The sequence below is a fragment of the Passer domesticus genome, chromosome 24 (assembly GCF_036417665.1).
Source record: "Passer domesticus isolate bPasDom1 chromosome 24, bPasDom1.hap1, whole genome shotgun sequence".
In the NCBI taxonomy this organism is placed as follows: domain Eukaryota; kingdom Metazoa; phylum Chordata; class Aves; order Passeriformes; family Passeridae; genus Passer; species Passer domesticus.
The window spans coordinates 961,639-986,086 of record NC_087497.1 but is presented as its reverse complement, the minus strand read 5'-3'; the positions used below and the strand labels follow the sequence as shown (position 1 = coordinate 986,086).

The 24,448-nt window shown below is 48.4% G+C and overlaps 1 long non-coding RNA gene across 1 annotated transcript; it reads left to right on the top strand.

Annotated features, from left to right (window-relative positions):
• Positions 1 to 10,399: 10,399 nt before the first annotated feature.
• Positions 10,400 to 21,524, top strand: LOC135285821 (uncharacterized). The gene is made up of 3 exons (XR_010350501.1): positions 10,400 to 10,454; positions 17,290 to 17,405; positions 20,926 to 21,524. It is a non-coding gene; the product is annotated as an uncharacterized LOC135285821 (long non-coding RNA).
• Positions 21,525 to 24,448: the final 2,924 nt, after the last annotated feature.

Here is a 24,448-nt window from a genome sequence, read left to right as displayed (position 1 = left end):
GAACAACGTTTTTTCCCTGAAATGAGCTCTCAGTTTGGGATCCCTGGGTAATGACATTAAATGTGAGTCCTTGGTGGCTCTGACTGTGGAGAGGAGACACAAATGATAGTGTGGGCCAGTGATTATTCTTCTCTCCTCCACTACAACAAAATAACCCACAATCATCCAGTGGAGCTTCTGCTCCACAGCCTCCCCAGCACAGAGCCTCAATTAGAGAGCTGGGGCTGCCTCCTGAAAACAGGGGCAATGAACCACAGCATTGAACAAAGAGAGGTGCCAGCAAGAGCTAAGAGACAACACTTTTCTTGGTTCAATGGCCAAATGGAAGAAAAAATACATTTTGAGTTAACCTGAATTGAAATTTTTTCAATTTTTCCAGTCAAGCAAAAAGTTGAAAAAAAATTAATGGCAGATTGCTTTTTGTTTCAGCCTCTTTTTATTTTCTGTTCCATTACTTTCCCAGCTCCTTTCAGGGGAAGTTTCAGAGCCTGTTTCATCACTCCCAACCTACAGCTTTGTAGTGGGGGAAAAAACAAGTTTTGCCCAAAATTATTTTGCCAGGTGGTGGAAATTTGGCTGGGCCTGGCAGAGGTGGGAATGGTCTGTGCTCACAGGACAGGATGGGTCCATCTCAGCTGAGAGCTGGCCCCACATCCCTGCTGGGACCCCATTTGCTCCTGATTTGACACTGCTCCTCCCAGGGGTATCCCTGCAGAAAATTAATTGAGGAAAAACCTCTCAGTTTTGATTACTGGAGTTTTCCATGAGGTGGTTGGGTTTGGAAACCTCTCCCAATAGGAGTAGACCAGAGCAGGCCCCAGGGAATTCTTTCCCACTCCTTTGTTTGGTTTGTTCTTGTGCCAAAGCTGCAGATTTCCTTAGACCAAAATGTTTGGTCAATCCATATTGATGTCCCTGAGTCTGCCACTTAAAAATATTCCAGAGCATTTAGGAATTCAGTGTTCTCAGAGCTTCGCTTCTTCCAGTTTCCTTTCAGAAATTGCTTCACATTTCCCTAATCTGTCATCAAAAGACGAGGATGCAAAACAAAACATCTCATTTCCAGATTCCCATGAACCACATTAAATTCAGGATTTTGAGAGTACCATGTGTGGTGCAAAAAAAAATTTGGATTAAACCCTTCTTAGATTCTGCTTCTGCTTTTCCTGAAGTTATAGGACACCCACTCAGCCCAAAGCAAAACCTGTTTTGCATAGAGGTCCAGCTGTGGGAATGGGCAGGAGGAGCTGGATTTGGGTTGTTCTCTTTAATCCTGGTCCTTACATCTGCTCCCAGCCTAAACCTGCTGCTGGGGACAAACACAAAAGCAACCCCAAACCACCTGGACTTGCCGGTCAGTAAATCCATCTTTTCAAATTCTCCTCAGCATTCTCCCTCCCAAATCTTCCCAGCCCTCCTCTTTCTGAACCTGGTATTCCTTAGGGTGCAGAATTATTGGAGTTCCATCCAGAATTTAAATCAAGACCTCCTGCAGGTGTCCCTCGATGTGCTGGTGAAATTTCCAGGGGGAACTCATCTGCACAGCAGGGTAGAGCTCCCACTGCTCCCTGCCAGGCTGAATGAGGTCCTCTCTGCTTCCAGAACAGCCTGACCTGAGCCTTACCCTGCCCACCGAGGGGAAGGGGAGCGATAACTGGATTAGATCAGCTCCACCAAATAAATAATGAAAATACACAAAATGTGCTCTAAGGGGATCTGTGGGGCAGAGGAACCCCAGGACTTCAGTGCTGGCCTCCTGCAAGGAGCAGGGCAGGCTGGAAGTTTGGGGTTGGCCTGGCAGATGGTTCTGGGCTCCTTTGGGAATCCCCTGCCCAAAATCAGGCTGGAAAAGTGAGGGATGAGGGGATGAGCTCTGAGCCAGTCACACCATGCAGAGAGAAAAGAGGAACTGACACCTCAAAGGATTGATTCCTCTCCTCTCATTATGGTCAAAACCTTTCCCTGATTTGGGAGAACCTGGAATGGCCATAAAATTATGAGAAATATCATGTTTGTTTATAACCCAGTGTTTTCTGAGGAAGTTGGGCTTGGGCTTAGGGAGGCCCTGGACTCCTCAGAAATGAAAGTCCAGGTTTGCTTTGGACTTAGAGATAATAATGAGGGTCTGGATGAAGGCTGGAGTCCAAAGCCAAGAATGGGAGACCCAAAAGACAAAACAATGAGGTGCAGACCTGCCTGAAAATTTGACTGAATAAACCTTGAGTCACTTGGCTGGGACATAATCAGGAATTATCTGGTTTTAATATTGTTCTTTAAGAAAAGTGAGAGACCAGCAGCAGGGACTGTCAGCAGCCCTGCAAACAGGGCCTGAAGGTGAAATGACTGTTTAGCCTGAAGAAGAGACGGTGAGATAACAACCTTCAAACAGGAGAAAGGAAAAGAAAAAGGGAGGAATTTATTCTTCGTGCCCCTGATGAAAAGTGAAGAAGAAATGGGTTTAAATTGCAGCAGGAATGATTTTGGTCTGACAGCAGACAGGCTGTGTTTGAGGCTGTTTCTGGGAAGTGCTGAGCTGATTGTCCAGGGAAGGGGCAGAGCCTGCACTGCTCAGGGAGGTGACTCCCAGCCCTGCAGGGATGGAGTGGGCAGCATTTCCTGGCTTGAGGCAGAGGAGAGACCCTCTGACCCCCCAGAGCCTTTCCTGCCCCTTTCCTTTTTTGTGCAGTTTCAGTTCTGATGTTTCCCAGCTCTCCCAGGGAGTCCTAGACAAACCTGCTGGACAAATCCAGCTCTCCCTCTGTATGTGAGAGCACAATCAGCATTTCAGGGTCATTTCCCAGTGCCTGAAACACCCGAGCCTTAAATATGGGCTCATTTGGGGTTCAAACTGCCATAAATGCAGCTGTCCCTACTGTCACCTGCTCAGGGGAGAGGTTTGTTGGGACTGTGAGCTCTGGATAAACCCCAGGAGTGTTGACCTGGGCAGGGAGGGAGCTGTATCTCACTCCTGAGCTGCTCAGTCCTTTGGGAACAGGAGAAGGAGTTTCATTTTGCTTTGCAGACTTTAGCTTCATTCACTTTTTTCAGTTCCTAACTCAGGTGCAAATCATTGAAAAAAGAAACATAGCCAAAGGTAGGAGCTCTCCCAGCTCCAGAACTGTTCCCAGTCCAGGACATCTGTGGAATTCCAGGTGGGATCTGCCTCTCTCCAGGTCCTCACAGCCCTTCTCCTCTAGAAATATAAAAAATTGAGAGCTGGGATCAGGGGATCCAGAGAAGATAAAAATCTGCTCCAGATCTTGGTATTTAGACCCTCAACTTCCAAAGAAAACTCTGGGAATGCCTGGTTTTAACTTCTGCTACAATATCACCAACCCCTATCCCGACAGTATGGGGTGAATTCTGTAGGATCACCTGGGGTTTAAGATTTGAGACCATGGGGAACTCTGCTATTTCTGCCTTAATCTTTTAAGGCCATCAAACCTCACAATAAGAGCAATAAGACCACATGTACATGAACAACTCAAACTGGAAAGTTCCAAAGTAATGAAAATCCTGACCCTGTTCTGTAAAGTTGTCGAAGCTGTTCACTCCAGCTCTGTTGAGTCATTCTGGTTTGATGAAGTCAAACCCGCTCTCACTCAGTCTCTAACAGAGGCTTCACATCTGAAATTCCACATGTCTCCAACAATAAAGGGATCCTGGAGAAGGGAAGTTGAAAAGGAAATGAAAACAAACCCCAAAAGTTGTAATGAGCCACTCTTGACTTATCAAAGCACTTTGACATCTTTGAAATGAAATGAGAACAGGGAAACAAATGGTCCCAAAATTCTGTGACAGGGGAGTCCCCTGGAAGGTTTAATGATGGCAAAAGTGAGGAAACTGCTTTAAAAAGGCCAGGTTGGATGGGGCCTGGAGCAACCTGGGATAGTGCAAGGTGTGGGATGGGATGGGGTTTAAGGTCATTCCAACCCAAACCCTTTCAGGACTTTATGGGATTCTCCATCAAAGCTCTCCAGACCAACAAAGACACTGAGATGTGACAAGTTGGCCCTCGAGGGGTGGCACGACTAGGGACAATTGATTGTGTCTGTAATGCAGCACAGACCAATCTGGGGAGACGGCATGGGCCAGAGGGAGCTGGGACACGAGGAAGGAAAGGTCAGAGGTTCCAGACATCAGGAAGGCACCAGGCTGGGCAAAAATCCATCTCCCTTATCTCCTGAGATGTCACAGAGGGTTCTGGGAGCTCTGCCCACCCGGGAGCATCCCACTCCAGCAGCGTGGCTGCTTCCCCCGAGAGTGACAGGGATGGGGATCCTCATCCCACAAAACTCTCCTGGACAGGCGCTTCATGGGAAGATGGAGCCGAATGCTTGGAGCTATTAGCAGGCAATTAAAGCTAATGTGGCAGCTAGCAGAAAGATCCCAGCCAGGCACTTCACTCCACTTTAATCTTTGAAAATGTTCACAGCTCTAATCAAGGGATAAAAGGGAAAATACACAGAGATGTGCATATATATATATATATATATATATATATAATGTAAAAATATATATCAGAGCATTAACTTTCATTGTCAAATCACGTCGGGAATTGCTGAATGAGGTAAATAGGAGGAGCAACAGACAATTACCAGAATCCTGCTCGTGGCTTTCATTTCCAAATGAGTCTGGCACAACTCACCCCCACACAAAGGCACTCCGGGAGAGGGAAGGGAAGAAAATAGGAAGGTTTGAGATGGTGAATATAATCACGTAAAAGGCATAAAAATCTGCAAGGAAGCAGGTGGAAAAGGGCTGGGGTTTAGCTGGGGGGTTGTTGGAGAGTTGGTAGAATAATTAAAGATAGAATTGATAGAAAAATAAGGTAAATATAAAGTGTAGAATAATATAGAGTATAGAACAATATAGAATATAGAATAATATAAATTGCAGAATAGTATAGTTTATAGAATAATATAGAATATAGACTAATATACATTATACAATAAAACAGATTATAGAATAACAGAATGTAGAACAATACAGATTATAGAATAATATAGATTAAAGAATAATGTAGATTACAGAATAATATATAATATTGAATAATTGTAGTTTAATATAAATATTAATATAATATTAATTTTAAAAATTAATATAAATTTATTTTATATTAATCTAAATTAGTATAAGATAAATATAAATTTAATATAAATATAAAGTTTAATATAAATGGGTGGACACATGGATAAAATGGAGAAAAGGAAAATGTGTGTGTACATTGGGGCATCTTCTCCAGCATCCTCTAACCAGGGCAGCACAGACAGAAGGAGAGGGAAGATGCCCTCCTGCTGCCCCCAGAGCCAGTGGGACCAGAGTGGGCCCCAGCCTGGTCCCCCTGACCCCGTCCCCATCCCTGACGCTGCTGGTGCTGGCCCTGTCTGTGCCCAGGGAACCAGGGAGGAGAGCAGCCTGTGCCCACCAGCCCAGCGTGCCTGGCTCTGGGATAATTTACACCATTTTGGCATGATACTGCAGCTCAAGGCAAAACAGAGTTTTCAGTGCTGAGAGCCATTCCCAGAGCTGGCTGCTCCCAGAACCTGGACATGGGTGGTGGAACATTGTCCGTGCTCAGCTCATGGCCCCAGTGCTCTGGGCTTTGGCCTGGGCCACGTTTACCATCTGTACCTGGGGCCTGGATTGAACTGTGGGAGCTGCTGCGAAGGCTCAGGCTCAGGGACAGAGCTGCAGGGAGCAGGGGGCCCAGGAGATGTGGGAGAGCAGCCTGGGAACCCCAGGAAGGAGCTGCCTGTTCCCCAGCAGACACCACCTGTGCCCAGAATGAACATGCAGCAGTACCAGAGGCCAGCCCACATCAGAGCCAGGGGCACCAGGAGCTCCTGGCGAGTCCCCAGCCCTCCCAGGAGAGCTGCAGCTCCTCCCAGCTCTCCCAAGCAGTTGCATTGAGTCAGCACTTTCCAAATATCAGCGGCAATTGGAATCAAAGCTGCGTGCCTGCAGCAGGCACAGCAGGGCTATAACAATAACAGGAATATTATTATGGAGTTAAGTGCCTGCATTAAACTCTGCACTCCCAGGGCTCACCTGCTTGAGGAGTTTGGGTTTGTGGAGTCTGAGGCAGCAGTGCTGGAGTGTTGGGCAGGCCCTCAGGGAGCTGAGGACAGTGCTGAGCATCCTCCTGTTTATCTTCCATCACCATTCAGCACAATTAATTTGCCTTCTCCAGACTGACCTTTCCTTCCCTGCACCACCAGCTTTTCAGTTTCTCAGCCTGTGTGAACCTACTCCCAGCCCTGTAACAATGATTCCCCACAGCTCTGGGTAAAATATCTGGTCACATCCAGATCACCCTCCACAACCCTCTGAAATTCACTGGAATGAGACATCAGTGGCCAGAATGGCTCTTCCTTCCTCCCTCTTTTGTCCCTACTGCCAGGGAAGGAGCAGCCCACAGATGGTGCCTTCTTTTCCCAGCCCAGCTCAGCCCATGTGTGTGAAGTAGAAGAGAAAACCCACAAGATTCTGCTTGTTGGGGTCCCCTTGTTTATTAAAAATGCTTGGGGACAGGGACACTAAAAGTATTTCTGGTTTCATGTGCTCAGCAGCTCCGAAGTGTTTTGGCAAAGCAACAGATGTGAAGCTAAAAACTCCTTTAGCTTTGCTGAAAGGAAACAGAATCCAAATACAAAAAAAAGTGCTCAGCAAAAGGTACAGAGAAATGTGGATCTGCAGTGTCCTGGTCTGAGAGTAACAGAACCACCCTGGGCCCTCCTGCAGTCCCCTGTCCTGCAGGTGGCACAGGGAAGGAGGGGCTGATGTCGGGGCAGCAGCAGAGGCGTCCCTGCCCTGGCACTGCTGCTCAGGGAGGTTCAGCTCAGCACACAGCGTTTGGTCCCCAGCAGTCACAGCTGATTTGGGAGACACCAGGGGGGAAAAAACATCCTTTGGCGTGGATGTGATGGCAGCAGGGCACCCAGCCTGGAAGGGCTGCACAGGGAATGTGTGCCCAGGGTTAAACTGCAAACCCACACTTGCCTGGATGGGAAAAGCAGCCGGAGTGGGAAGGGACCTGGAGCATCCTGCTGGCCCCATGGACAGACCGTGCCCAGGTGTTAACACACAGCAGGGTTGGCTCCTATGCTGCTCTCCAGGAATCTGCAAGGCACGATGGGCCCATCCTGCATCCATTCCCCAGCTCAGCCAGCTGCTGCTCCATGGAAATGTGCCCAGGAAAAGAGCAGCGAGGGAGGAAGCACCGAGGGGCTGCAGGAGAAGGGAGCAGGATCCAGCTGGATGTCAGGAGCCAAAATGAGCCTCATGTTTTCCAGGCAGAGGGGCTGGCAGCTGAGGAGTGAGCCTTATTTACACCCCCAGGGGCTGGTGCCAGACTGCAGTGGCACATAGCTGGGCACAAGGCAGGGAATATCAACCCTGCATCCTTCAGAGATGGGAAGAGCAGAGGCCCATCAATCCCAGACCCCAAGGCCAGGAGTTACTGCCTCACTCACACACACACTCCCAGTTGCTTTGCCAGTTTGGCTCCAGCCCTTCAGTGACTCAGCCACTGCTGAGCAGGGCTGCCAGTGCCTCCCACCAGCCTGGGCAAAGCCAAGCTCCAGTCCCAGATGATCCCACCAGAGCCTCCTGCTCCTGCAGGGCCCAGGTCAGGCTGGCCGGGTTCCTTTGCAGGCAGTGGAGCAAGGGATGAATTCCTCCAGGGAGTGACTGAGCCTTCTCTAACAACGATGTCAGAGATTGTGGCTGAACTGCCCTTGGTGTGTCAGGATTTCCCAGAGAGCCAGCTCAGACCTGGGCCTGCATTCCAGCAGCTGGGATTGCTCTCCAAGTGATGGCAGGAATCCCCATGGAAGGCAACCTCATTTACCTGGTTGCTTTGTGGCTCCTGCACTGACAATCCCAGAATCCATGGATTTTCTTGCCAGGTCTTCCATTATCTTCTCCTTCCCTGTGTCCCTCTTCCCTGCCATAACACAACATTCCTTCTTCCCCAGTTCCAAGCACGGTGTAACTCCTGTGGGATCAGTTTACACAAATCCTGGTGGATGCAACCCTCATAAAACAGCTTCTTGATATCAACTTATGGGAGCAGACTGCCCAAAACCACCTCAGAGCATGGAGAACGCCATGAACACAAATTCACAGTTTGTGTTAATATACAGCAACATTTTCACTGCCAGGGAGCTGCAAACTCTACCAAAAAGTGAAGATTTGAGCTAAGGAAGCCCAAAGTGCCGCTGTCCATGGGATGCCTTCACTGCACTCAGGGAAGGTCTCCTGAACTCATTCAAGGCCACAGAAGCTTCAGTGGTCTCCAAGGGCACAGAGGAGCCTTTCCTTGGACAAACCCTCCCCTGGCTCAGCAGCTCAGCCCTGCTCCAGTGCCTGTGTTCCCCAGGCACTGGAATTTGGGGTTGGAATTTGCTGAGCAAGGCCTGTAAAAATTAACATAGCTCTCCAGAGAGACACTGGGGGATGATTAATAAGCAAAGGCAATGCAGGGGGTCAAAGGGGAATAGATTTGCTAAACTGGCAGCAGATAAAATGTTTGTTCCTGCTGGGAACAACGAGGTTGGCAAACCCCACCATGGGCCAGTGCCTTGGGTTAAGTGAGGAGGCCACAGCCCCATAAATTGTTCATCACCTCATCCAGAGGTGCAGCCTTGTAGCCTCTCTGGTCCAGTGAGCCCAGTAATGAAAGGCTTCAGAGCTGCCCAGGACAGGAGATCAAGTGCCCTGATTGCTCCAGCTCTGATAAGATTTTAGATGAGGATTTATTTTGTTAATGATGTGTGCAGTGATCCATCTCCTCCTCGTTACAGGGTTATCCTGTGTGTGTTCTGCAGGAGGTGAGCCTGGAGGGGTGCTCAGGAGAGACTTTTATCCCAGGACTAAAACTGGAATAACTGACTGAAGCAAGGGAGGATCTGTTATGGAATCATTTGCCCGGAGAAAGATGCAATGAAACTCACCCAAAACAATTCCAGTTCTGTGTTTATCATGTGGCTTTTTGCTCAGGAAAGTTCAAAAGGAGTTTGCAGAGGCACATATTTCTCCTTCTGCTGTGCATTGGTCAGGTGGTAAAACCTTCCTATCAAATCTCCTCCTCGTTTTAGGAACAGCCTTGGCAGGGATGGAAATTCAACAAGCAACGCCCCCAAGATGTTGAAATGTCTCCCACCAAGCAGATCCCCCTCAGCTCCAGGAGGGTGGAAGTTCCTCTCATTTCCCCCAGGGTCTCTCCAGGCCATCCAACTTCCCTGAGTGATGTAGGTCAGGCAGACATTTACACCCACAGGAACACCTCCAGTACCCAGAGCTGGAGCACAACACTCCTGCAGCATCTCCTGATGATGGCTTTCCTCCCTCATAAGTTCTGCCATCTTCCATTGATAGCAATTCTGATAATTAATGCCATTGACAGCAATTCTGATAATTAATGGAACCCTCCACGGGCCAGGGCTGGCCATCCAGCAGCAGCTCCACTCTGAAGCCTGGCTGATGCCATCAGTGGGAGCACAGAGGGATGTTCAGGGAGCTCTGCTGGATATGGGGAGCAGGGAATTGAGGTTCCATTAGAAAGGAAGGTGGGAAGGAGAAGGAACCTAGAGAGAAGTGATGGGTGAGCACAGGTAAGGCAGCAAAGGGAGGAGCTCTGGTGGTTTCACATCCTCCCTTCCCTGTTTATGACACATCACAAAAATTGCACAGCCTTGAGCCTGGGGGTTTCAATCAAGGCCAAGGTCTGGGGTTTGACTTACCTTGGCACCGAGCAGCTTTGAAGCTTCCTCAAGGTGTGTGCACAGAAAAGCCCCCCAGAGCCTGTGCCTGTGCCATCAGGATCCCAGCAACCACAGGATGTGCCCAGGAGCCATCCAAGGCCATCCTATTTTCAGAAGTGGCTTAACCCTGAGGTGTTCTAAGGACAGAGAATGGCATTTGTGCAGCAGAGCAGATCCTGTATCCCCAGGGTGCTTTGGAGAACACTCCAACATCCCCTGCAGCTCTGCAAAGTCACTTTTCCAGACGAGCCTCCTGAGGAGACACTGGCCCTGGGCAGCAGAGCAGCTTTGGTTCCAGGAGCTCAGCCCTGCCTGAGGTGTCCTGCTGCTCTCCCCACAGCAGGCTGGGTTCCTGGGGCTGTGCAGCAGGGACAGGGCAGGACCCCAGTGAGGAAAACATCCCAAAAGGGCTGCATCCTCCTAAAAGGGCTGCATCCTCCTCTGGACACATCCTGGTGAATTCTGGTCTCCTCTGAACCCAACCCCCTAAACTGAGCTTGAGGATGTAGCTGGGGCTGTGGCCCAGGGTGACCCGCTCAGGTGAGACCCTCTGCCCACACCTGGGGAAGGTGGTCCCGTTGCACCTGGAGATGTTTATCAACAATGAGATGAGAAAAGGGTTCCTGAGCCATCTGGGGGCTCTGGAGCGCCTTCCCTATCCTGTCAAGGCCCTTGTGGACTCCTCAGGTACTCTCTCCTTCAAACCTTGGGAATATTTGACATTTCCCTAGCTGCTCTCCTTTGTCTCAGAGAGAGAATTCTGAATAACTTCCCATGGGAACTGAGGGAGGAAAGGAATAATGGGGGTTCTGCTTTTTTGAAATGTCTTGGAACATCCTAAAAAAAAAAAAAAAGCCTGTCATTTCCAGCTTGTAACTTCCTTTAAAACTCTCCTGTCCCTGAGACTTTACTGTTGTTTTAAAGTTCTTGTGACCTTTATTTTCTGCCTTTAGTTTCCTAAGCAATAAAACTGTAAGGAACAAGATGGGATTTGGGGGCTTTTTCCTCTCCTCCCGCCTGAGACACAGCCGTGTTTGAAGTCACAAGGTGAACGGAGTGAGATTTGAGCTGAGCAGAGGCTGCGGCAGTCCTGGAGCTGACTGATAGCAAAACAATCACTCAGTTATTAGGAGACACAAATCACTCTCACAGATTAAGTGCTGAAAATAATAACCATGCAAAGCTTGGAGGGAGGCACGGCAGAGGCAAAGGTCATTAATTGACTGGGGAGATTTTTGGCTACAAGTTCCTGGGGAATTATCTCTTTTTTTTTTTTTAAGCAAAGAAAAAAATATATCTGGTTCTCTTATCAGTGGCAGTGTGCAGTGATTGCTGGTGTTGCCTCTTCCTCAGTGTTAATTCACTGTTCCGTGGATCCCAAGTAATTACTCATCCTTGCAGTTTTTCTGTTATTTTATTTATGTGTTTGGTGTTTCTGTAGTGCTCCTGCTCTATATCTGAACACGAAGCAAGATTAGAAATGCTCAGTAATTAAGAACTCCAGGAGATAAATGAAGCCTATTTCAGAGACCTGGAAAGTCTTCTAAGGTCCCCTCTTGAACATCCCCTTCTTATGATGCATTTCTTTGATTTCTGCCTCATTTGTCCAAATAGAAATGATCCTTTTGAGTCTTGAATGGGGAATTCTGCTTCACACTCCATTTTCAGAGGAAAAGGGAAATATTCACCCAACCCCACTGCACATCCAGGTTAGTGCTTGTGCCTGTCAGGGAGCAGCCCCAGAACTCAGGATGGAGACATTCAGGGAAATGAAGCTGCATCAATGCCAAGTGCACCATTTGAGCTGGTTCAGACTCTTCTGAACTCTTCTGGTGTGGCTGTTTTATTCCGAGCTGCAGTGACATCAATCAGGGCAGGACCCTCCAGGTCCAGTGGCTTCTCTTCCCGGTGAAATGATCATAGAACTGGAGAATAACTGGAGTTGGACCCACAAGGATCATCAAGTTCAGCTCCTGGCCCTGCACAGGCCAATCTCAGGAATCACTCCATGAAATTGAAGCAAAAGGCAGGAATTTCTGGCACATTACCTTCACTGCAGGCTCTCCCCAGAGGCAGGGCAACTTCTGTGCTTCTACAGAAGAGCAAACAGCCAAAAGTGGCTCTAAAACACATCAAAACCTTTGACCATCATCCAGACATCCAAACCAGCCATGCAGAGAAGGGCACTTTGAGTTCAGCCCCTCGGGCTGAGGCAGCCCAAGGACGGGGCAGCAGCTGGGAGCTGCTCTGCCCCACCAGGAGTGTTTACACTCTGCTTTAGTGCACGCCGGCTAATCTGCCTTAAATCCCCAACCTCCGTTAATTGCAATTGTTAAAGAGGGGATTAAACTTCTCAGCCTTCCCTGGGGAGACGAACTTTCCATGAAAAGTGGTGTCCTGTTTGTCCTGCAAATGCCAGACCTGGCTTTGGGCAGGGGGTGGCCAAAGACCCCCAAAATCTGCAGCAGGTGGGGTTTGCAGCCCCTGCACTGAGCTCCAGGCAGCTCCTGCAGCTTTCCCATGTGCTGCTCCTCAAGCTCGTTAATCTTTTCTTGTTACTCATTAGCACCAATTAGCTGCCCTCACACCTCAGACCCTGCTCCTTTTCCTGGTGCCAACACTCCAGCCCTGTTCCCACTCCATGAAAACAGCCTCAGGTTTAATAAGAGCTCCCGTCTCTCTGCTGGTTCCAGGGCGTCGTTAGCTGTCACCACAGCTTACAAAACAATCATTATTTCTCTCAAAAACGTAGATGTGAACAATACACTCGTAACTTAATCCTCATTTTTCATTTTGATATCACACAAAGCTCAACTGTTTGAATTTTTAAAAATTACTTTTTGCCTCCCTTCTCATTTAGCCTCAGACTCTGCTGGTGAGGAGAGAGGAAAAACAGAGGAAGGAAATAGAAACCTCAAAAAAAATCTTTGTTTTATATCAGTGCAAATCCACTTCAATCTAAATGTATTTTCTTTTTGTTTGCATTGAAACTGAAACTAACTCGGGCACTTTTATGAACTTTTGAAACACATAGATTACTACAAATATTTTTTCTTGTCCAAATGCATGGAGTGTTTGTAACTCTGTTTTCCATGGGCAAATCCTTCAAACCAAAGGTGCTACCCCACTGGCGAGGGCAGTGTTTGGGGGTTCCATGTTCATTGATCACTGCATGCTGCTCCAGCCTCAGCCAAACTCCACCGAGCAATAAAAGATCTTTGGCCCAGCGAGAACGGGAAAAACCCAGCGATTCCAACCAGGATTTCATTCTGTCCCTGCCACAGAGCAATTCCAGCCTCAAGCTGAATCCCAGCCAATTCCCAGCTGAGGGAATCCGACTGCAGGAGCAGGTACCTGACAGTTCTGAGTCCTTCATCTGAAGCATGGAGCAGTTCCTATCCCTGCTAATACTGATAAAGTTGCTGATATATCGTTCAGCTCTTCCTCACTGGAAAAAAATAAATACTGAGGTTGACTGCAGCAATTTCCTAAACTGAGGAGAAATAATTGGATTGTTTTGCCCAGGAAACGTGAAAGCCTTTTTGAAAAACTGAAAACAGCAACAAAAAATTATAGTTTGTTTGAATTACATGTTCCAGGAATTAATTTCTTTTCAATTTAATTAAAAAAAAAAATACACACAAGAAAGAAAAAAGTAAGGAAAAGGAAGGAAGGTGTCTTCTTCTTCTGCCTTCTGTCTTTTTCAGTTGTTTTTGAGAAAAACTTCTGGACCTTTGAGGGTCATTTCTGGATATTTAAGGATCATTTCTGGACATTCAAGGATCATTTCTGGCCCTTTGAAGATAATTTCTGAATATTTAAGGGGCATTTCTGGGCCTGTCAGGGTCATTCCTGAGGGTGTTGCTGCTGAGGGATGGATGCAGCAGCTCTTTGTAGTTATGCTCCAGCCTCATGTTTCCTGTTATAGATACATATTATAACATTGGCTTTTCTCAAATATTAAAATAGATTTATCTGTGTGGTGTTAAATAACTTTCTTATAAAGGTGTAGTTTTTATTGTTGTTGTTAATTAAGCATGGTGAAATAGCTGATATGTGTTATAGATACATATTATAATATTGTTTTTTCTCAAATGTTAAAATAGATTTATATGTGTAGTGCAAAAGTAACTTTGCTATAAAGATATAGTTTTTGTTTCTGTTGTTCATTAAGCTCAGTGAAATAGCTGATATCAGTGTGCTTGTGTTAAAATGCCTGCTGGGATGGGATAACACCCAATGAACACAGGATGGGGACGCCTGTACAGATCTGCCAACCATCAGCACTCACCGTCTGAAGGCAGAGTGGGCCAGAGCCCAAACTGGAGGTGATAAAAAAGAACTAAAACCACAACCAAGGAATGTGCATGCTCTAAAAAGGCAGAACCGAGGAGCCATGCTAAACAATTCTTGGAGTATGTAAACTAGTTTGGGGAAAAGTTGACTATGCATCAGGGTCTATGAATATGCAACAGGCTGATGTCATTAAAAGGTATTGAAGGGGTATCCCTGAAGGTAACAGTGTGTGCTTGGCTCAGTGCCAAGATGCACCCACCCGTAATAACCTTTGCTCTGTGGTCCTTGTCTCCTATTGCCCTTTACTGAAGTTTGTAAATTTTCACAGGAGAGTGAACTTGTTTTTCACATTCCCTCACGGAGCAGTTCTCTTCTCCCCACCCCGAGGATCTAGCAGCAATCACCTGGGTTTATATATTTTATACATTATCCTTCCCCCCTCACCCTTTTTGTTTGAAGTCCCCCATGAAGCAATGTGAAACATTTGCAGTGAGATCCGCGCGCAACCTTCCCTCAGCAGCTCCAGGGGAGGAGAAGCCTCAGAACCAGGAGCCTTTCCCGCGCCTGGCTGGGATTTGTGGCTGCTCCCCTCCACTCCCAGCTCCTCCAGGAGTTTCATGCATAATGCAGAAGCACTTTTGATTGAAGTGAAAAAAAATCTGCTGACAGAATGTAGTGTCAGGCATCTGGGGAGATGTCTAATTAATTATTATAATTGACATCCACACCAGATGTCTGATAGACGATGGTCTCTTTGTTGATAAAAGGTTTGGGTAATTCTGTTTGAACAGCACTTTCAGAACAATATGTTTTCCATTTAGGTCACAGGGAAAAAAAAAAGATTTATTTTTTTTTCCAGAAAATTGAATTCCGTCAGAGAGCAGCATTCTTTGGTCTTGCCTTCCAACTGCTAACCAGCCTTGAAAAGCCTGGGATGAAGGATGCAATGGAAAAACATCCATCAGTGCACTGACCAGTGATCAAAAGCACTTAGCTGGGAAGGGCAGGATCTGCCACTATTTTTTATTCTTTATAGTCACAAAGAGGAGCAGCTGATCTGACATCTATAAAAAATAATCCAAATAAAAAAGGGAAAACCTCAATCAAAGAGCTGTTTTCACGTGGAAAGCTGATACTTCAGCTTATCAAAGAAGGGCAACAGCTCTGGAGATTTTTCAAGCCACTTTCTAACTCCCGAGCAGCTCGAGGTGACAAGGGACAAAGCAAAGTGAAACCTGATCCCTTTGGTCCCAAACTCCAACCAGCTTCCAGGCAGAGCCCTTCAGGGACAGGAAATGCTGGGTTCCCCTCCTGCCTCAGCAGTTCACCTTCTCCTCCTTTGCTTCTCCCTTTGGCCTAGGCCTGTGAGGCCATGCATGGGTCTGTCTCCTCATGGTGTGCACACTGGAGAGAAGCAGAAAGTACCCAAAATCCAGCTTTGAGGGCTTTCCAGGGTGTTTGATGGATCCCAGAAGTCCCATTTCAGAAAATGAGCACCTCACTTAGGGCAGCAGCTCCCTGAGTGATTTCACACATCTTAACAACACAAACTGAACTTTGCACGTTGTTCTTCCACCACAGAAGACAACTGGAGATGCTCAGGTGATGCTGGGCTGATCCTGGTGCTCCCTGAGCTGCCAGGACCTTGAGCCATCCCCAGGGGCTGCCTGGGCTCAGACACGAGCTGGCCTTGGAAGCAGAGAGAGCACCTGATGTCCGTCACTGCAAACTGCATCTCTCCAGCAGCCTCAGAACAGCTCTGTGTGGATGTGAAGGGAGGGTGAAGTACAGAAAGCTCTGCCTGTGTTTATAACAGACATTTTCTATGCTTTATTGCCAGCTCCAATGCAGAACATGTGGATTTCCAGGAGCTGCACTTGGGCCAAGGAGCACCACTCACTTTTAATCCATATTAACAAAAGCCTGGCCATCTGGATGCCTTTTGCAGTGCAAAGCCTCTGTAAATTAAACAGAGCCATCTGCAGCCCCAGTGATGATCCTATACCCAGTTTGGGGCATGCCAGTCACTTGTGAGACTTTCCAAAGCCCTGATGGGTTTGATCCTGGTGGCAGGGAGGGGTGGCAGAGGGGCTCCTGCCATACCCTTGGAGCCATTTCAGAAGTTCTCTGCTCAGCCCCAGCTGCAGCTGCCTCAGCTGGGCCTGGCTCTGACTCAGCCACCCTGAGCAGAGTCTGACAGATTGGCTTAAATTGCCCATTAAAGTCCCCCAGCTAAAACTAACCACAGATATTCCAAGGTATTCTGATACCCAAAGCAACAGAGAGGCTCCAGTCATCATTTCTAAGTCTGCAAGTGCCAATTTGCATCCTAGATACACAATTTCCTTCCCAGATGTGGCTGGCAGATGCAGGCACCTGACCTCACAGAGAGACCTAAACAAGGATCTGTTTTAAAGGCAATCCAGGCACTTGTTTCAGGGCTGCATTCTACCTCATTTCAATCATCTGGAACGAAATGTCATTTGGGCAATTTGTGGGGAGTCCCTTTCCAGTTAAAGAAGATTTGTAGTTATTATTCTGGCCAGTTGTATTTGATGTGCCCCTTGTGGGTGGGGAGTTGAGTGTCCTGATCCCTCTGTGTGTAACTCCAAAGGTTTGCATCACTTCTGGGAACTGAATCCCAGAATCCCAGAATGGATTTGGGTTGGAAGGGACCTTAAAGATCCCTTGTTTTAGCCCCTGCCATGTCAGGGACACCTCCCACTGTCCCAGGTGCTCCAGCCCCAATGTCCAGCCTGGCCTTGGCCACTACCAGGGATCCAGGGGCAGCCACAGCTGCTCTGGCAATTCCAGCCCAGCCCCTCCCCACCCTGCCAGGGAACAATTCCTAATTCCCAATATCCCACTTAACCCTGCCCTTTTTTCAGGACATGAAGTCTCCCTGTCAGACAGTCCCTCCCTGGATTTCGGATTTACAGGCCCTCATTAAGAAACCAGAAGTCTGGAATCATTTGCTTTTATCCTGCAGTATTTCTCTGGCAAGGATCTCCTGGGGTCAGGTTATTCAGCACATGGAGAGGATTAGGGAGCCCTGGGAGATGCCTTCAGGACTCCTGGAGCTAATTAAAGCAAGGAGAGCTGGCCAGAGGAGCAGCCACACATACACAGGCAGAAAGATGGGGCTTTGAAGAGACAAGTGAGAGAAACAAAGATGGAACACCTGCAAGGAACTGCAGTGATTAACACCTTTCATTTTCATTTTCAGACGGCTTTTCCCTCAGGATTTTGCCCACAGGAACAACATTGTGGCCATTATGGAAATTTCCCCTAACCAGCAGGAATTGTCTGCTCACTTCCAGCCATGAAAAGCTCAGCTGCTGGGTGAGTACAAGGCAGTGGGAGCTGGAGACATTGCCTTTCCCTTTGATTCCTAGAGATCGCTCATTAGAAAATCCTGCTTTGCTAAATTTGTTAGAGCAAAGGAAAATCTGACATATTTGGGCTCACATTCTTCTGGATAATATTTTTTGCAACGAGAAACAAACTTTAATGAGAGTACAAAGCGATTTGACTGTGTCTGAGGAGGGAGTAAAGGGAGGAAAGTGAACTGGTTTTCTGCTTCATAAAAATATCTGCTGTGGTTGGTTTAAACAGCTCCTGCTGTTTGGGGAAGGAATCTGAGGTGTGGAAGTGAAGTTTCCTTGTTAGCGAAGTTTTGGGGCTTTGCCATCCTTTCCTCTTCCACTGAGTTGTACCCAAAGAGAAATCCCAGGTCGCAGGTCGTAGTTTGGGTTCTGTGGGAGCTTCCCTGTCCCCTGCAGGAATGGGGAGGGTATTGGAGAACAGCCAGCCTGAAATCCAGGGATTAGAAATCCTTGGAGGTTTCCAAGACCTTCCTGGGTTGGTGACAGTCCCAAAGACTGGGCAAGAGACCTCCAGACCTGCCTTCCACTGCTGCCCTGGCCTTTACATCACAAACAGCTGAGTCCCAGTGATGTGTCTTCTCTCCAGGAAGAGAAGGATCCATGGCCTGGCAGAGCTTCTCCTGTGCTGGGACTGAGGCACCTTGAAAGTGCTCTGGGCTCTCAATCCGTGCCTAAAAATTAGGGGGGGGCATGTCAGATTATGCCCTTTCCTGACCCTGAGATGGGGTAACTGAGAGGCGTTTTAAAAACTTTTATTTCCATTTTCAGTCTCATGAGAAGGGTGAGACAATAGAGATGTTATAACTCACACCATCACAATCAGAAGCCAACTATTTCCTAATTACAATACACTGTAAGCGTTTCTTGGCCTATCAGCTTTAGCCCCACCATGCTGTAAATGCCTTAAAGCTAATCTTCTAAAATTACTCTTCATGGGCCCTACTACATCGTTCATAGTTCTATTTCCCCAAAGTATCTAGCCTTGTTTGCCTTATATAAACCTCCTATCAAAAGTTGAAAATTTTCTATCCATCCATTCCCCACAGGGGCGGTGGGGAGGGATCAATGGACGTGGACAGCTGTGGGAAGGAACACTGTCTGTTCAAAGGGAGCCCCAGGAGCAGAAGCCAGGAGGAACAGTGCTCCTCCTGCTCCAGCACGGCCCAGTACGGCGGCTCCGGAGAGCCTGGTGCTGCTGTGGGAGAGCCCGGTGCTGCCTGTGGGAGAGCCCGGTGCTGCCTGAGGAAGGGCCCGGTGTTGTCTGTGAAAGAGCCCAGTGCTGCCTGTGGGAGAGCCCGGTGCTGCCTGTGGGAGAGCCCGGTGCTGCCTGAGGAAGGGCCCGGTGTTGTCTGTGGGAAGGTTCAGTGCTGACTCCGGGAGAGCTTGGCTCCTCCTGCTGCTCCCCAGGAGATCCCAGCCAGGGCTCGGCTCCTGCTGCTCCTCAGGAGATCCCAGCCAGGGCTGGGCTCCTGCTGCTCCCCAGGAGATCCCAGCCAGGGCTGGGCTCCTGCTGCTCTCCAGGAGATCCCAGCCATGGCTCAGAAGGCAAGGCAGAGTCCCCTCCATGCCGAGAGGCCCCGGGGCTGGTGGAGAAGGGCAGCTGGAGGGCAGTGGGGCAAAGCGGGCCTGAGGGGCAGGGCTCACCCCGAGAGGCCTCAGCAGGACAATAAATTACGGCTCCGGTGGTGGGGACAGCTGAGCAAACGCCTCACAGTGGGCTGGGGCAAGAACAGGGCTGAATGCAGCTCCATGAGCAAAGAAAATGTAAAAAAGCAGCATCGGGCAGGAGAGCTGCCAGCAGTGCGGTGCTCGGAGGTGATTCCTGAACACAGCCCTCAGCAGGGACACGCTCTCACTGCTTCTCACAAGCCTGTGGAATTACACAGGTCTGGGGAGGATGAAAGCTTCTGGGTGAACTTTTGTAAACGATTTGGGCCAGAAAATAGAAATAAAATAAAAAAAAACACAAGGAAAGAGCAAGAGCACTTTGCCATTTTCAAACCAGAACATTCTGACTGTTTCCAAAAACACTGGTTTTATTTCAAAATGGACTTAGATGTGTGAAGAGTAAAAATAATCACACAATTCAGACTGAAATAAAGAGGTGTTGTTTTGTGCCAGGCAAATGCTGACAGCCAGTTTTAACCTCTGAGGCTGCAGAGTGGCTGGAGGAGGTGCTGATTCATGTAAGGGAAGAGCTGTTTGGGATAAGACTGAGAATTAACTATTTTTGCCCCCTGAAATTTTGCCACAGAATATTACAGGTTTCAAAGGCAAGTAGGCAGAGCAGTGGGGAATGAATCCATGAAGGGTTGTTAAGTACAAAATCATCAACAGGCAACTGCAAGCTGGAAAAGATTGGGAAAATAACCAGGCAAAGCACCCCATTGTTCCTGCACACAGCTCCTGGTGTCCCATTAACCACTCCGGAGATGGAAACCTGGGTTACCTCGGCCTTTGCTGTGACCCGGAATAGCTGCTCTTGTAGATCATCAACTAAATCTGAAAATGCTCTTGTTTTACCTTCAGATTTCTCAACCTGAGTCATGAACTGAGTCACTGCTGCAGCTCCTGCCCCCAGCAGGCTCTGACCCTGCTCCTCAGCCCCAATGCTGCTGCAGAGCTTCACCCTGGAGTCAAACTTCCACAGTCATTCCCTTCTTCTCCAGTGCCCCCATCCTCTTGTCCCTCCCTGGCATGGTGATGGGTCGCTGGGAGATGTTGGACACCCTGTGCCACCGGTATGGCTCAGCAGCCTTTGGGGACCAGCACCACTTCCCAGGTCCTGCTGGAGCTGAGCTCTTCCAGCAAGGAGCTGGGATTCCAGAAGAGCTGAGTTTGGATCCAGTCAGGGTTCATTTCCAAAGCCCAGCCTTGACTTTTGCTACCAAACCCCCTCTGTCATTTCCATCTCCTAAAAACATGTGGATGTTGGTGGGGCAGCCAAACAAAACAGGGAAACAAAGACATTGCAGAGGAAATTATAGGCATTTTCTGAGCTATTGACAAAATACACAAAAATGTCTTTAGCACCAAGATAAAGCTGCTGAGTGAGCCCAGAGCTCCTGCTCTGAGTGCAGGCAGCTCCCTCTGCCCCTCTGTCCAAACTCTCTTCTCCACTGGCACTTTGTGACACATTCCCAGGAAACTCTGGAGAAGCAAAGGAGCCACTGGTGAAAATGGGATGGAGCCTCCTCACACAGGGACATCACAGGGTGAGGAGCTCCCTCCACCTGGGATGCTGAGTCTGTGAAATACTGACAATACAATAATATAAATAATAGATAGTATATTGTATATACTAGTATATATAATGTAAAAATATGTTATGTTATGTTATGTTATGTTATGTTATGTTATGTTATATTTAATATATTGTAATAATATAAATATATTTAGATAAAGAGCCCTGTAGGAAGTAACATAAACCAATACATTTTTACATACAGCAGATTCCTGTATTTTTTTTTTCACAGCCAGGATTTCTGAGACACTTCAGCATCCCTCCTCATCCTCCCACAGCAGGGACGGTCCCAGGCCACCAGAGCTGATCCCTGTGCCAGATGTGCTCCAAGGAGAAGGAACACCCTGACACGTGTGCAAACACAGACACTCCCTGGGGCCTCTGCAGTGGATTCGACTTTGATTTTCACCTGTTTGCTTTAATTGAAAGGAAAAGGTCATTTTAGCACAACATTCCACAGAATTCACTGCCTATTCCCATCTGGAGACACTGCTGTCTCTCTTATCTGACATTTCCATGACAAATTAAGTTCCTCAGACACCTTTTGAGGATGTGAAGTGATTAATATCTACCAGAACTCCCAAACAGAATAAACTCTGCCTCTCACTGCTGCAGCTTTAATGAGCTCCTCCTCAGGGGAGGGACACAGAGCCCGTAACCCTGTGTGACACCTTGGGAGGGGGGAGCAGATCCTAGAACTTCCAGGGAATTCTCTCCTGCATGTTGAACAGCCCAAACTCTGCCAAGATCCTTCTCCCAGAACCTGAACACAGGACTGGGGCAATTATTTGTATTAAATAACAATAGGGACATCAGTTCTTATTTGTAGAAGTTATTATTTGATTATTAATGCAGCTGGGCCAGGGCAGCTCAGGCTGGAGCTCAGGACAAGGTTCTTCCCCCAGAGGGTGCTGGCACTGCCCAGGCATGGCCCCGAGGCTGCCAGAGCTGGAGGGGTGCCCAGGGTGGGGTTGTTGGGGGGTCTGAGCAGGGCCAGGGGCTGGATTGATGATCCTGTGGATCCTTCCAGCTCAGGATATTCTGTGATTGTGTGACTTCCCCACTTCTGATCCTCCCTGAACATTTCCTACATCCCCCTCCACCATCATCTGCTTCCGTCAAATTCCTTCAGACATGGGCAGGGGGCTGAAAAGGTAAAGAGACACACAGAAATAGGGTGACCTCACAGAACTTCATTTCCTTGGGAAACCAGCCTGGAAACAGCTGGAATCCTTTTGGGAAGAGCCACTGCAGCCCCAAAGAGCATGAGAGGGAGCGGAGCCCCTGTGTGCAGCAGGGAACTGGAAGAGACTCCCAGCCAGTCTTTGGGAGTGTTCAGCAGCTTTGAACGCACCTTGGAAAAACTGAGATAAATCCTTTTGGAGTGATAAATGACCCAGCTGAGGGAGCAGCTTCTGGAGCAGAAGCCGAGCTGGGAGCAGGGCTGGGCTGAGGGTGCTCTGTCCGTTGGCCTGACTTGTCTCCAGCCTGGATCCAGGAGCCCCAGAGTGAGGAGCTGGTTTAGGGAAGTCATGCCGAAGGTTAAATTGTGCTGCTCAGGGAGGAATTGTTCCTTTTCTCCATTTTGCATGCAAATGGAATTAGAGAATATGCTGGAAGGGACACCAGGGATCACCAACATCCAACGAGTCAAAGAATGAGGGGACACTGAGCATCCCAGCAGTGACAGATCTTTGTGGCTGGCCAGAAAAATGCTTCCAAGCTGTGATTTGGGGTCCAAAATGCACTTCTGTCCAATTCCCAGCACTTTGCAGGAAAGATTCCAGTGTTCACATCATTTTCTGGGAGAAAAATCAGAAACTTTGGCCTCGTCTCATCTCATTTGGAGAGGTTTTGGCATTAATGGTTCATTGCTGCTTCTCCACAGCATCTCAATAGCACTGAGCTCCTGCTGTCACTGGGGCTTCGTCCTGGGGTCTTCCTGGGGGCTTCTGGGCCAGAAGCATTTGGCTCCCAGTTTGAAATTGCAAATTCACACCAGGCGGGTCCCCAAGACGATGGAGAAGGGACAGTTCCCACTGGAAGAGCTCTCCATTGCTGAGGGAGCAGTGGAGGGTGGGAATTCAATGCTTGGCAGGTGCCTGGCAGCTCCTCACACTTTGTGCCCATAAATAGCTGCACAGATCCCCTGCACAGCCCTCCCTGTACCTCCTGGTGCAGCAGGTGGAGACTTTGCAGGTTTTCTGTGGTTCTGGGAAAAAATAGCACTGAGAGAGTTCCTGGAAATGCTGCTGGGAGCTGGCAGGGAGGAATGCTGCCAGGAGAAGAGCTGGGAGGGGAAAGTGCCCCAGCACCGGGGCAGGGCAAACCCAGCAGTGTTAGCTGAGCTGGCTGCAGGCAGAAGTCGCCTGTTCTGTTATTTCTTTTTCCCCTGCTTTTCCAGGGAATCAGAGGGGTTTTACTCCCACATCTGGATCTCTCTTCCAAGGGGAGATTTGGAAAAGCTCATCAAAATTAATTTTTAAAAAGGATAAATGAAACCACATTAAGCAACCTATGTAGACACACTCATTTGGAATTAAGGGGTTCGTAATTAAGTTTTTCTTAATTCACTTTTGAAGTGACTTGAGCCAAATTGAATTAAGGCCACTTTAATTTTAAATGAAAGTATCCAGGCCTAGGTTTAATATAATTTAACTAATCCACGTGCAATTCACACCACTAGTTAATTTCCCCATGTAAGCAAGCCCTTAAACCGATGCCAGGGACACAACTTTGTTTTCCCTTTTCCATCTAGAGAGGGAGCCACAGAACTTCTTTTCCCCATGAATACTCCTGTTCTCTGTGCATTTAACCCTTTCCAGGCAGTTTAACCCCCTTCTGCAGGGCCCGGGGTGGCCCTGGGTGGGGTGTGCCAGCTGTGTGCTGTGACATCCCCAGCTGGAAGGAGACAGGGATGAGCCTCTGGTGGCTCTGCTGGGCCATCACTGGTGTCCCTCTCACAAATACCTTCCCTCTCCCAGCATTTTCAAGCTGATTTCACCCAGAGTAAAGAAAATTTGGCAGCAGGGTCTGGGAAGACACCACTGGCCTGGCTAAGGGGGCAGGATCCAGGCAGAGGTTTGGGTGGAATAGATCCAAAAGGGCTTTGACAAACTCAGGAGAGGAGTCATCACTGCATGGTGGGACTGGAACCACTCCAACCAATGAGCTCTGCTTAATTAATGCCATTTGAAAAGCTCCTGAGGTCAGGTTCTGCTGCCCTGAGCTGTGGCATCAGCACTGGGGGTGGTGCTCCTCTGGGTTTATTAAAATAAGAAATCTCTTGGCTTCTGATGATGACAAGTCATGAACAGAGCAGCCAGCTCTGCTCAGGGAGGCATGGGGCTGGAAGGGACCTCGAGGGCTGGGGGAGGAAATATTTGCAGTGGGGTCAGGGTCAGCTCAGGGACTGCCCTGGCCAGGCGAAGTCTCTGAAGGGTTTAAGTGACCCTTGGGGGGCACAGAGCCCCCTGAGAGCCTGGGATTCATCCACAGCATCCTCTGCTCCCAACAGGAATCACCAACAGGAGCTTCCATCACTGCACTCAGGGTGGGCACTGTGTGCACGGGAACTGAAGAAAAGATGGTCCCAAAAAAAGAATCATGAAATGGTTTGGGATGGAAGGGACCTTAAAGCCCATCCTGTGCCACCCGTGCCACTCCCACTGTCCCAGGCTGCTCCAAGCCCTGTCCAGCGTGGCTTTGGGCACTGCCAGGGATTCAGGGGCAGTCACAGCTGATCTGGGCAACCT